This window comes from Micromys minutus (genome assembly GCF_963924665.1).
Source record: "Micromys minutus genome assembly, chromosome: 10".
NCBI classification, from domain to species: domain Eukaryota; kingdom Metazoa; phylum Chordata; class Mammalia; order Rodentia; family Muridae; genus Micromys; species Micromys minutus.
Window position 1 is genome coordinate 65,034,930 of NC_137979.1, and position 13,449 is coordinate 65,048,378.

Consider the following 13,449-nt stretch of genomic DNA (forward strand, 5'->3'; position numbering starts at 1 on the left):
ACCACCTGGCTGGACACTGACCCCTCATGATGGTGGGGTCCCCTGTGGTTTAGTCACCTTTTCCCTTTGTTCCTCCTCAGCTTTCAGCTTTAAATTCTTTCAGCCCAGAGGTCTTTCCTGGACCTCTCTGAGCCTTGTGGGGAGAGGGTGCTAGAGATGAGCTCTCAACAGCTACTTCAGCTCTCTGACCAGCAATTGTCCCCACTGCAGAGAGAACCTTCTCTCACCAGGGTTGGGGATAAGTTTTGAAGGCTGCAGCCCAGGGTTCAACTGGCCGTCACTTTGCTGATGTTTGTTTGCTTTTAGCCGCTGACAGCTGCAATGTGTTCTTTCTTATCCCTAGAGTCACCCCTGGCGGTGCGGAGTCACATGACAGTACTGGAGGCTGTTCTTTGTCCCCTTTCCTCCTAGGAGTGGACCTGCAGACCAGGGCTCAGGTCACCTGCCACTCTGCCATGATCCTCATCATGTGGCAAGCCCACCAGCCTGGAGGAGGAAGGGCTGCTATCCCGGCACATTCCTGTCCTTTAGACATCCCTGAGTACCCAGCCTTCACGGAGGATGTGACCCTCCTGCTATGTCTTAATTAGGGTTCCCATTGCTGTGAAGACACATCATGACCAAGGCAACTCTTATAAGGGACAGCATTTAATTGGGGCTGGCTTACAGTTTCAGAGGTTCAGTCCATTATCAAGGCGGGAACATGGCAGCGCCCAGGCAGACAGGACGCTGGAGAAGCTGAGAGCTCTACATCTTGATCACAAAGCAGCTAGAAGACTGTCTTTCTCGCAACTAGGAGGAGGGTCTCAAAGTCCACACCCACAGTGACACACTTCCTCCAACAAGGCCACACCTCCCAGCAGTGCCACTTCCTGGGCCACACGTACTCAAACCACCGCATGCCAGACACCTGAAGATCGGTCACCCCAAGTATCCAAAGGACGTTTCTTCCTCACAGCCCCTGAGCAAGGCTCACTGGGTTCCTAATTCACTGATGGCATCCAAGTTCTGAGAGAAGCAGCCTTTCAGCAGAGGGGTCACAGGGCTGGCCACCCGAAGATGCTCCTGGGCATCCTGCTGGAATGGCACCTTAGTTCTTTGTCCTGTCCTCAAGCCACGGTGAGGCTATGGTGGCTCTAGGTGAATTCAGACACCTTCTAAGCCTCAAAAGAAACCCAAGCCCCTTAGGTGTCACTCAGTTCTCTGACCTGGCCCCCTCCCAATCCAAAGCGATCACTCACCCGCTGCTGTAGCTTTCCTTCCAGTTTGTAGAACATCCCCCACAGGACCTAGGAGATGGCTTGGGGTTTAAAGGCCCATGCAACAAGGCCACTCAGGTGACCTGAGTTTGATCCCTAGAAACTGACTCTTAAGAGTTATCCTTAACCACACATGTGCTGTGGCACAGGTTAGGGTACACGCGTATACATATAAATACATAAATATAAGATGTTCTCTGCAGGCTCAGGGGCTCAGCACTTGGGCCTCAGCTATAGTACTGTTCTGCACGGCTGTGGGGCCTCAGGATGAAGCGGAACACCCACTGTGGGCCTGGGGGGCTCTAGTCCATCACCACGATGAACTGCACTTCCATAGACCACGAGGCTTCCCTCATGCTGCTGCCTGTCCTTGGTCACAGCAGTAAGAAAATAACAAAGGCGGCCCCTATCTGTGCTCTTCCGTGACTGGCTCCTTGCCGTGTGTTCCGAGTTATCTGCTGTAGGAGGCGGTCCTTCCAACGGCCAGGCCACACTCCTTTTGTAGACATTCCTCATGTTGGGTTGCCCATCAGTGCCACCGGCATTTAGTTTGTGTCATATGGTTTTACTGCTGTGAACAGATACCGTGACCAAGGCAACTCTTATAAGGACATTTAATTGGGACTAGTTTACAGGTTCAGAGATTCAGTCCGTTATCATCAAGGGGGAAGCATGACAGCATCCAGGCGGGCATGGTGCAGGAGGAGCTGAGAGTTCTACACCTTCATCTGAAGGCGGCTAGTGGAAGACTCACTTCCAAGCAGTTAGGATGAGGATCTTAGAGCCCATACCCACAATGACACACCCACTCCAACAGGGCCACACCCACCCTAACAGGACCATACCCACTCCAACAGGGCCACACCCACTCCAACAGGGCCACACCCACTCCAACAGGGCCACACCTACTCTAATGGGGCCACACCCACTCTAACGGGACCATACTCACTCTAACATGGCCACACCCACTCCAACAGGGCCACACCCACTCTAACGGGACCATACCCATTCTAACATGGCCACACCCACTCCAACAGGGCCACACCTTCTAATAGTGCCACTCCCTGGACTGAGCATAGACAAACCATCACAGTTTGTTTCCACACTTGGGTTATTATGAATACGTTTGGGGTGAGTGTCTGCCATTGTTTTTTCCTGGTAAATGGTAAACCTGTGTGTATTTCCTTGAGGACCCACAACTTTTCCAAGTGGCTGCACCAGGTCACACTCCCAACAGGGTGTCTGAGAGTTCCATCTCCCACAGCTGCAGCAAGGTGGCTTCTTACTCTCTGTTCACTACCTGTTGTGGTACACATGAAGCGGGTGCGTGAGGGTGTGTGTTCCTGGTTTGGTTTTCCCCTTATGAATTTTGTGTGTGCATGTGTGCATGCACGTGTGCACACAGAGCTCACAGAAGCCGTGGGAGCCTCTGGAGCTGGAGTTACGAGTGATTGTGAGCTGCCTGGTGTGGGTGCTGGGAACTGAGTCATGCTCTGACCACAGAGCCACCTCTCAGCCTTACATACATGTTCTCCTATGTTTAATGATATGTGAGGTGGAGCTCCCAGATGCCCTGTCTCAGTGTGACTGGGTGCAGCCACGTGGGAAAGTTGTGGGTCCTCAGTGGAATGCACATGGGTTTACTGTTTGCCAGTGAGATGAGAAGGCCGGTGGCCATGTGTAATCGTCAGAGACACACCCTGTTGCGTTGTGCTGTAAACATTCTATATTCTGAGTCAGGGGTGGCGGTGTGTGTCTTTCATCCCAGCGCTCAGGCTGAGGCAGGGTTGTGAGTTCCAGGCTAGTCGGTGTGACACAGTGAGACTGTCCCAGAAAACCAACAAATTTAAAATATAAACAAAATTCGCACATCGTCTGGGTATTAGAACTCTCATCATCTTGACCTGCTCTGCAAGCTGGCTGCTTTTTATGGTTTCTTCGAAGTTCAGGCTTTTAGCCTTTTTTAACCTTTTATTGATTCTTTGCGAGTTTCACATCATGCACCCCAGTACCACTCATCAGCCTCCCTGCCCCTTTGTCGCTGCCCTTGCAACCTCCCTGATCCAAGAAAAATAAAACAACAAAAGCAAAACAGGGCACAGAAAACATCTTGTCCTGGGAGCTGTAGTGTGTCACACTGTGTACCCAATGAGTCCCAGGCCTGGCTTGAGGCCACTGGACCCTGCCTCTGGGCCGTCACGGGGCTCCTCTCGGATATCCTGTGTTGCCCTGTGTCATGGAGATCCTGCAGCTTTGGATCTACGGGGCCCGGCGTTGCGTGCCCTCCAGCAGTTGATGCATGAGGCAGATGTTGGGGCGAGCCAACTCAAACTGCCCAGGCCTGGTACAGGGCCCACACTCTTCAGCAGTCGGGTGGGTGGGCAGCTCTGCACAACTTTGGACGTCTCCACGGTCCCAGCTGCCCAGACCAGGGATGTCTGAATGGTCGTTAGTGGCCATATGAGCCACTGACGGCCACAGACGCAGACGAGGTCCCTCTGCAGCTCAGGGTGGGACCCCACCACGGCCTAAGGTGTGGGGCGCGCTACTCACAACAGGCTGTTTCTCTCCACCCTCGAGTCTTCATTTCGGCATCTCTTCACGATGCTCCAACTGTTCGCTTCTCTTTCTCTCCCATCTGAGCACCAAGCAGGCCACTGTGGGCCTCTGGGTGCCCTCTCTCTACCCATGCCAGGTAGCATGGCAGTGGGCAGGTCTTTGCAGGTTTTCATTTTAATGAAGACAAGTTTACTTTCTCTTTTGCTGGCTTTTGTTTCTGGTGTCATAGCTGAGAACCCCTTGCCTGACCCAAGGATAATTTCTCCGGCTTGGTCCTTATCTTAGATCTTTGTCCCCTGTTGAAACCTCATTCTTTCATGGGTAGCTGTCCCCTTGTCCCAGCGCCATTGGTTAGGTGTCTGCATATCTGAATGACTGAAGCAGAAAGGTCAGGAGTTCAAGGCCAGTCCAGGTCTGTGGTAAGACCCCCATCTCAAGAAAACCCGAGAGTGGGCGTGGTGGAGAATGCCTGTAATCCCAGCACTTAGGAGGCAGAAGCATCTCAATTTCTAAACTGGCTGTTTTCTACCCTTTTTCTGTGCCTGCCTGTCCTGGGGAAGCCCCTCCGTGGTTTTGTGGGGGATGGCCAGGCCCCACTTTGTTTCTGTCCCAATTCCAACCCTAAGCAAGCAAAGCCAGGACAGTGCAGGCTAGCTTGTGTGGCAGGGAGGGGCATGGGTGGGGCCGGGGCTGACTGTTGAACTCCAGCGCCAGGCTCTAAGATGGCCGCTGTAGCACAGAACATTCAAGGCTGTGGCCAGTGGCTTTGGGGTACAGGGGTGTCAGCCAGAGGAAAATGAACCTGTCAAGGTAGGATTTGAACCTGGGAGAGATGCCGACAGAGTGGGTGACAACTCAAAATGGGGCCACAGTTCCAGTCAGACCAACTGGCTGTTACCAGAGCAGGGAGAGCCTGGGAGGTTCAGTGGGTAGATGAGGCCTGGGACCTGAGTCCCATCCACAGAACCTACTTAAAGGAGGGAGAGGGTCGGTGATTCCACAAAGTTGTCTGAAGACCTCTATGTACCATGCACGATACACATGCCCACACGGTAACAAGGAAAACAAGAAAAGTGCATGTAGAGTTGGGTGTGTGACTCCAGAGAGCCCTGAGCAGGCATTTGCTCATCTAAAGATAAAGAGATGATCCCACCAAGTCTCAGATGATGAAGTAGAGGCTTTGCATACAGCGCCTTGGTGGGGACCCTTCCAAGAGCAAAGAGACTCTCCAGCAGCCACACCACTGAGAAACCCACTGCCTGTTCACCTCAGGCCAGAGGGCTCTGAAGTCTCCCTCAGCCAGCAGCTGCTTGCTCTTAACAGCCTCAGGGACCTTTCCAGCCCAGTTAAGGTCCCTGATTCTTAGGAGCCTCCCTCTTCTGGGAAGAAATGGTTTGATGTTACCAGTCAGAGGAAACAGCTCACCGGCTGACGAAGGCCAGTGCAGCACAGTAAGCCTGGCTGCTCGCAGAAGCTTGAGGCCGGTGAGCACAGGCTCGCTTCCCAGCAGACATTCCCGCACCACCAGGAGACACTTTCCCCTGGCTACGAGGCCTGCCGAGGCTGCTTTGCCAGGTTTCAGGCGTGAGTCTGGGAAGGGTAGAGTTGGTCTTTTTACCACAGTGCCCAGTTATACAGGGACCTCCAAAGCTGGGGTGAAGGAAGCAGGGTTCCCAGTGTGATTAAACAGGAAACACCAGCTGTCTAGAGAATCAATTATCTGAGCATCTGTCATGACGTTAGATGAATCTTTCTGTATCAATCACCCCGGAATATTTTTGATCTGTGTTTAATAATCATTTGGGGTTGGGCTGGTATGAGGGCCCATACTTCTATTGCCGGCATTAAGGTGGCAGAGGCAGGTAGATCTCTATGAGTTCCAGCTCAGCCTGGTCTACCCTAGTGAGTTCCAAGGCTACCTGGTGAGACTCTGCCTCAGGGGGAAAAAAAAAGACCAAACAAAATAAAACATAACAAACCACTTTGTTCTCTATCACTGACCACATTGTCCTAGCTTAGGAAACTTTCTTTTTGATAAGGGAGTAAAGTAAACATATACTAATCCTAAATTCTTCACACTAATTCCAGACTCATAGCAAACTGACATTTAGCTGTAAGGTTATTGGGGGTGGGGGAGGTTTAATATTTATTTTTGCATTTTTGTACGCACACATATATCCACATGTACTCACACACGCACACTTGCCCCCATGTGTGTGCAGGTACATTTGGAAGACAGAAGAAGGCAACAGATCCCAGCATCTGGTGTCCCAGGTGGTTGTGAGTTGCCCAGTGTGTGCTGGGGGCTGATCTCAAGTGCTCAGGAAGAACAGCCAGTTCTAAGCTCTGAGTTATCTCTCGGCACTGGGTAGCTGTTTTGGAGACACGGTCTGGATCCAGACTAGCCTCACGGGTGTAACAATCCTCGACCCACCTCAGCCTTCTGTTAGCATGACAGCTGTGCGCCTCAGTGGCTTAGCTGGAAGTTGTCCATAAGAAAACCTCCATTTGTCTGCACCGGAGTCTTCCTAACTCCCACTGCATCTGTCAGAGGTCGTTCCCTGCTCTCCCAGACGGCCTCAGAGGTGGTGCATCAGGCTCACTGGGGAGTCCTGGTCCCAGCCGTCCCTGGTTTGCCCTGACTGTGTGAGGAGGGAGACACGCTTCCAGTCTGGTTTAGACACAGACCACAGCTCGTCATGCATAGGATCTGGATACTCCGTAGGAGAGGGTCAGTTCCGGGATGGAGAGATTAAGAGAGCTTGCTGCTCAGCCGCAGACCAGAGTGCAGATCAGATAACGGGTTATGTGCTGCAATGCCTGTTGCTCCGGTTCCAAGGGATCAAACACCCTCTTCTGGCTTCTAGCAGCTGAGCACAAGCAGGCACGTACGAACCAAGACAGACGATGGGCTGGCTCCAAATCATTCATTTGAGGTGGAGCACATCCTCTCTGGGCTATTTTTCTCCTGTCTGAAGGCATCCCGTGTGGAATGCATGCCTTAAGGGAGCTCCGTGGTCTCATCTCCTCCCACAGCTCTGACTCAGGTAGAACTGGAGTTCAGAACTGCATAGCAAAAAAAGGACAATTTACCCTGAGGCGGGGTGGAGGAGGGATGAGCTGTAAAGGGGGCCTGTGTGTATCCCTGGGAAGAATGGACCTGGGAAAGACCCTACAAGTCCTAGGCTTCCCTCAAGTCACACAAGTGAAGGTAGATCTTGAGAGGGGACTCACGAGCTACGGAAGGCAGCAAAACCTGAGATCTGAACTCGCTAGTGTTATGAGCTGTAAAGCCGGGAAAACCAACATTCCCGGGCAGCTAATGAGATTATAACAGACTCCACATAGCATGACACAAACCGCCCAATTTACAACTTCAAGTAACTTGTCACACAAAGGACAGAAGGCATGCATCTGATTCCAGAGGAAAAGACAGTCCAGACTGCAGAGAGGGCTCAGTAGTTAGGGATGTTTGCTGCTCTTCCAGAGGACCCGAGTTCAGACCCCAGACCCACAACCCCCCATAAACCTCAACTCCAGGGAACTTGACACACTTCTGCCCTTGGCCTTCTGGACTCTGCAGTCCCCTCCACACAACAAATAAATGCAAATAAAAATGTCTTAAAGACCAAGCCAGCAGATACAGAGATGGCTTAGGTGACTGGATTATCAGACAGACACTCTGACCAGAGCCACCTCACAGAGACCGAGGCTTACACACTGCAGATCAGTGGAACCGTAGGGTTTCTCAACGCAAGAGCAGAAGTCACAATCTGTAAATGCTCAGGGACCGGAGGTCACTGGGGAGCTCAGAGGCAGATGTCTGAGAACAGTCTGTGAGCGGGGTTTCCCTGTCCAGTTGAGCAAGCTCCCTGGGCGTGTTCAGTTCAGTCTGTAAGTCCTTTCTTTACAAGCAAAATGGCAGGGACTTATCACCAGAACTCACATTTTAAAATGCTGGGCACAGGGACATGAGAGATCCTGTCACAAAACCCTTTATAAGGAAGGACACTCAGAATTATCCTCTGGCTCCCCAACACACACACACACACACACACACACACACACACACACACACTCCTGCGGAAACACATTATTAAAGAAAAAAGAAAAGGACAGAAAAAACAGGAAGAAAAAAATTCAAAAATTTTGCGAAGGGCATCAGTTTACAAATTTGAAGAAATTCGACAGATACAATTTACAAATTGTAAAAATTCAAGGAAAACTGAGTCATCCTAGTCAAGGAGACAGCAACTGAAGCAAATGCCACGCGGCATCCATGCACAGGAAAAATGCCCGCGCCGGAGTGGCTGGGTGACCAGGGTTTCCATCAGAATGAAGACTCAGCAAAACCGAAAAAAAAAAAAAAAAAAAAAAAAGGCACTTCCAATCCAGAGCGGTGACCAGAAAGAGACCTGAGAGCCAGGAGCTGAAGGAAGGAAAGGGAGGAGCGCTGTGCAGCCCCGCCCCAAACACGCAGGGAATGCCGCCAGAGCCGATCTGCAGCTTCAGGGAAAGGCAGAAAAGGCCGCTGGGGTAGCGGGAGCTCAAGAGTAAAGCCAGACTGTCTCAGAGAAGCAGAAGGAAAGCAGAGATAGTAAACAGGGTGGGGAGACAGAGGGGAAATCCTTTTCTGTTTAAACACTGCGCCTGTAAATATGTATGAGAAAGCCACTGGTACGCTGTGGTGAGTCTCCAGGTGTGAGGTCATAACGCACATGCTTTCTACGCCAATCACGACGGGACACTGTTGAATATTAATTAAGGTGTAAGTTCACGTGTGTAGGCTGTAATCTTCAGTGTGATGACTAAAATACCAAAGCCCGGAGGCAGGAGGGTCTCACGTTCCAGATCTGCTTGGGCCATACTGAATTCGAGGCCAATCTGAGCAATATAGCGAGACCTTGTTTCAGAAGAAAAGGATGAAGGAGAGTCACATGGAAGAATACTTGTGAGATATCCTGGGGTTGGTTTCTAGCAACAAAGTCATAGGACCTATAATCCACAAAGAGGGACGCAGCCAGAATACCAATGCATTTGTTAAAATGGAATATTCGAAAATTTTGAGGGAGCAGAGAGACTGGGTTGAGGATTCGAGGCTGGGAGCACTGAGGTCTATGGGTTAGTAGATCTCAATCCAGGTTAATAGCTTTTAAAAAGATTTATTTGTACCCATGGGAGCATATGCCACGTGTGTGAGAGAGGGAGGCCACCACAGCCAGGAGAGGACCTAGAGCCCTGTAGAGCTAGAGTTACAGGTTGTGCTCCTACTGGGAACTGAACTCCAATCCTCTGGAAGATCAGCAACTGCTTATGAGCCATCTCTCTGCCCCAATAACATAAAAAAAAAAGTGAATTTGAGAATTATGCACGTGCACAAGGCATGTGAGAATGCATGTGTGAGTGTGCGTGTGAAAAAACTGACTTTTTTTTTAAAGGAAGACTTTGGACTAGATCAACAGTTCACATTCATAAACAGGGTTTAACAGACTGCACTAGTCCTGGAAGGAGTGCTGAGCTGGGTTGTGGTTTAGCTCAAGAGACTTACAAGTATTTTTTGTCCTTTTGAGACAGGATCTCTCTGTGTAGCCTTGGCTGTTTTGGGACTCTCCATGTAGATCTGGCTGGATTCTAACTCACTGAAATCCACCTGCCTCTGTCTCCAGAGTGTGTGTGCCATGCACACACAGCTGGAAGCAAAGATCTTTAGCAGCAACCAGGCTAGAAGCCAATTTTGTGATGTTTTGGCAAAGAATGTGGCTTTCGTCCTTGTCTCTAGAATTTTCCAGAGGTTTTTGTCCTTGTCTCTAGAATTCTTCAGAGGCTAGATTTAAAGTGATGAACTAATTTCTTTGGTGAGGAGCTTTTGGAAGAGCCTAATGCTAACTCTGCCACATGCTTGTCAGTAATCACCGTACACTGGTCCGAGAGGAAAAGGGGCAAGCAGGGCATACACAAACGGGAGGTGCAGCCTAAGGGGAAAATGAGCATCAGGAGATGTAATATTGGAGCCAAGGCTTGTGCTGAGAGCAAGGAGGTTAAGAGGAGGTGGAGCCCACAGTAAGACCCCACCCAGCTGAATTCCAGCTTGTGAAAGGAAAGGGCCCTAGGAAGAGACCAGAGCTATGGGATCCCCAGTGCTCACTCTTTCCAAGCAGGCAGCCAGCTTGGCAGTGCTGTCTGTGTGGTCCTGGCACCATGAAGGCTATATGTGCGACAGGGTTGTAAAATTCTCCTTCTGTGGCTAAAGAGAGCCGCTGGGGCCAGGCAACATGTGGCAGGGCCGTTCCCACAGGAGGGCCTGAGAGCCCATTGCATGAAGCAGGAGAAGCCAGGCCTGAGCTGCAAGACACCCCAAATGGCAATGGTGTGAGAGTCAAGGTGCCTGCCAGGAAGCACAGGCAGAAAATGGAATCAGCTTAAAAGATGTATCTGGAAGCCAGCAAAGCTGGAAGAGTGAGGCCATCCGAGTCTTCTGACACCAGTTGTGGTGTTACCCTGATGGGTTTCAGTCTTGCTCTGGGTGTTTCACCACAGAGTCCCCTTCCCTCCCTTTTGGAAAGGTCATGTATAGTCTGTGCCATTATGTGTTGGAAGAATGTCATTTGCCTTTTGAGTTCACAGGAAGTCGCGGTTGAGGGACTAGCTGGAGTCTCAGAAGAGTCTTTGGACCTTTAAACCAGGTTAAAGCTTGGGAGAGTATGAGGGTCTTCTAAGTGAGACTGGATGCATTGTGAGATGGCTACAAACCTATGGAGGTTGGGGGGTGACTGTGGTAGTCTGAATGAGAATGGCCCCCATGGGATCAAATGTTTAAATACTTGGATCCCAGTTGGTGGAACTGTTTGGGAAGGATTGGGAGGTGTGGCCTTGTTGGAGGAGGTGTGTCATTGGAGTAGGCTTTAAAGTTTCCATTCACCTTCTCTTCACCTTCTAAGATCATAAGCCCAATGATAATAATACATTATACAATAAATTATGTAATATGTAATAAAATGATATCAAATATGTGACAATGAAGACAGTTTCACTATGAAGCCCTGACTGTTCTGTAACTATACACTACATAGACTCGGAAAGATGGACCTGCTTTTGCTTCCCAAGTGCTGAGGTTCAAAGTGTATGTCACCACACCTGGCACAAAAAGCTTTTCTCTTCTTAAAGTTGCCTTGGCTGTGGCATTTTTTTTCACAGCCATAGAAAAGTAACCAAGATGCCCTGCCTTTTTAAAAAAAAAAAAAAAAGGAGAAAAAAGTAGTTAAGCATAGGAAACTGACTTCACTTCCACACCAGACAGAGTCATTTAAGGAAAACCAATGCTCTGGGAACTAGCAAAGCACAAAAACATAAGAACCTTCTCTGCAGACACAGCAGAGAGCAGCAGAGATGGCAGAGTTAGGAGTCCAGGGGGAGGGGGGACATCAGAGAGCAGAGCTGACCATCTGCAGCTGGCACTTGCCAAGTTTTTGTCACACTGGGTTTAATGACAAGCCTAAGGTTTGAGAGGCGTTTGATGAAGAGTGGGGACTGGGCTGAGCGTGGTGCCGTGCACCTTTAATCCGAGCGCCAGGGGTTGGGGTGGGTGGGCAAAGGCAGTGGATCCCTGTGGCTTTGAGGACAGCCTGGACTCAAATCAGATCCTATCTCGAAACCAAAGACATGTAAGAGTGGCAACTGGAGGACCAGCCTCTGCTTCAAGACTGCAGAGCTTCCCTTCCCAGTGGTGGGAGGTGGTAAAGCCCTGGCAGCAACAGAGAACAGAGCAGAGCAGAGGGCCAGCTTCCCAGTGCAGGGGAGACACAGGCAGGGGCTGTCAGTGCAGGGGAGACACAGGCAGGGCCAGCTTCCCAGTGCAGGGGAGACACAGGCAGGGGCTGTCAGTGCAGGAGAGACACAGGCAGGGCTTCCCAGTGCAGGGGAGACACAGGCAGGGGCTGTCAGTGCAGGGGAGACACAGGCAGGGCTTCCCAGTGCAGGGGAGACACAGGCAGGGGCTGTCAGTGCAGGGGAGACACAGGCAGGGGCTGTCAGTGCAGGGGAGACACAGGCAGGGGCTCTCAGTGTGTCCACAGCTGGAGGCCTGGAGGATGGGTCTTGAAAACAGAAGCCAACCAGGGGCAGCTGCAGCAAAGCCAGCCACCCCTCCAGCCAGTCCAGTGCCTCCAGCTTGGCATGAGATGGCCCGCAGCTTCCCGCGGGGGGTGGGGTGGGGGAGGGCACGCTGGAGCATCAATGTCGCTATTGAAATGAATGCTCTGGGAGTTGTGGTCTGCGTGTCTGAACTCTGCAGCGGCAGGAAGACATCAGAGCTGGTGTGCGCACAAGCATGGCTGGGCTCTCAGTCAGCTTCACCTGCAGGGCCTGGGAAAGTGGCTCGGTGTGCATCAATGAGCTCTGTCCCCAGTCCCAAGTGAACCCGTGTGCTGGCACACACCTGTAATCCCAGCATCTGAGAGGCAGAGGTAGGAGGACCAGATCAAGTTCATCCTTGACTACATAATGAGTCGAGGCCAGCCTGGGCTACACTGATCTCTGTCTCAGAAACAAATGGGCTGGAGAGATGCCTCAGCAATTAAGAGCACGAGTTGCTCTTGCAGAGGACAGAGGTTCAGTTCCCAGCACCCCATGTGTCTGAAGAATCTGGTGCCCTTTTCTGACCTCTATGCTCACCAGACACTCACATGGTACACATACAAACATGCAAACAAAATGCTCCTTATGTAAATTATTTTAAAGACAGTAAACAAAAACCAAACTTTATTTGCAAAACTCTGTAGTGGCCAACAAGTGGAAGTATGGGGGCCTCTGGCCTGGTGCCGTCAGCCCTGGAATGTGTGCGGGTGACAGCAGGTATGGACCGAGGACCCATTTGAATCACATTTCTGCTTAAAGAGAGGAGACAGCAGAGAAAATGGCGGAGGTGGTGATGGAGACTCAGCTGAGGCAAGACTGTAGCAAACTTAAGGCTGTAAGTCCAGCTGGGGAGGAGCTGGAGCCCACAGATGGTGACTCAGACTGTCGCCTAGGAATGAAACTGCTGTTATGGCGCAATGTGGCCAGAGGCCTGGGACCTTGTTGCTGCTAGAACGGAGAGGGAAGGTGGAAACTCCCTTGGCCCAGCCTGAGCTAGCCACAGGCATTTCCTCCCCTCCGAGTGCTGCTAGGGGCTCAAATCCCAGAGCAAATGAGTTCTTGGGAATGACTACCTGAGCCACAACCCTGCAGCGAAGGCACTTCTCAAGGATGCTGGCCCTGCACCCCGCTGCTCGGCCTCGGACTGCCACCACCCTGCCTTACTTTCCTGATAACTGCTTAAAATTAATTTAGACTGTCCTCATTTTAGCTCAAGGTCTCAGGACATTTGACAAGAGTGGACACTTGGCCGGGCATGGTGGCCACGCCTTTAATTCCAGCACTAGAGACGGGGGCAGGCAGGTCTTCAAATTTGAAGCAAGTTCCAGGACAGCGGGGCTATGCAGAGACCGTGTCTCAGACAGACACAAGTTTCTGCTGGGCCAGCGGTGGAAGGCACTGCTGCCAAGTCTGAGGCCTTGAGTTCAACCTTTGGGACTCAAATGGTAGGAGGGAAAGAACTTGGGCAAGCTGTCCTCTGACCTTTCTAGTGTGGGAG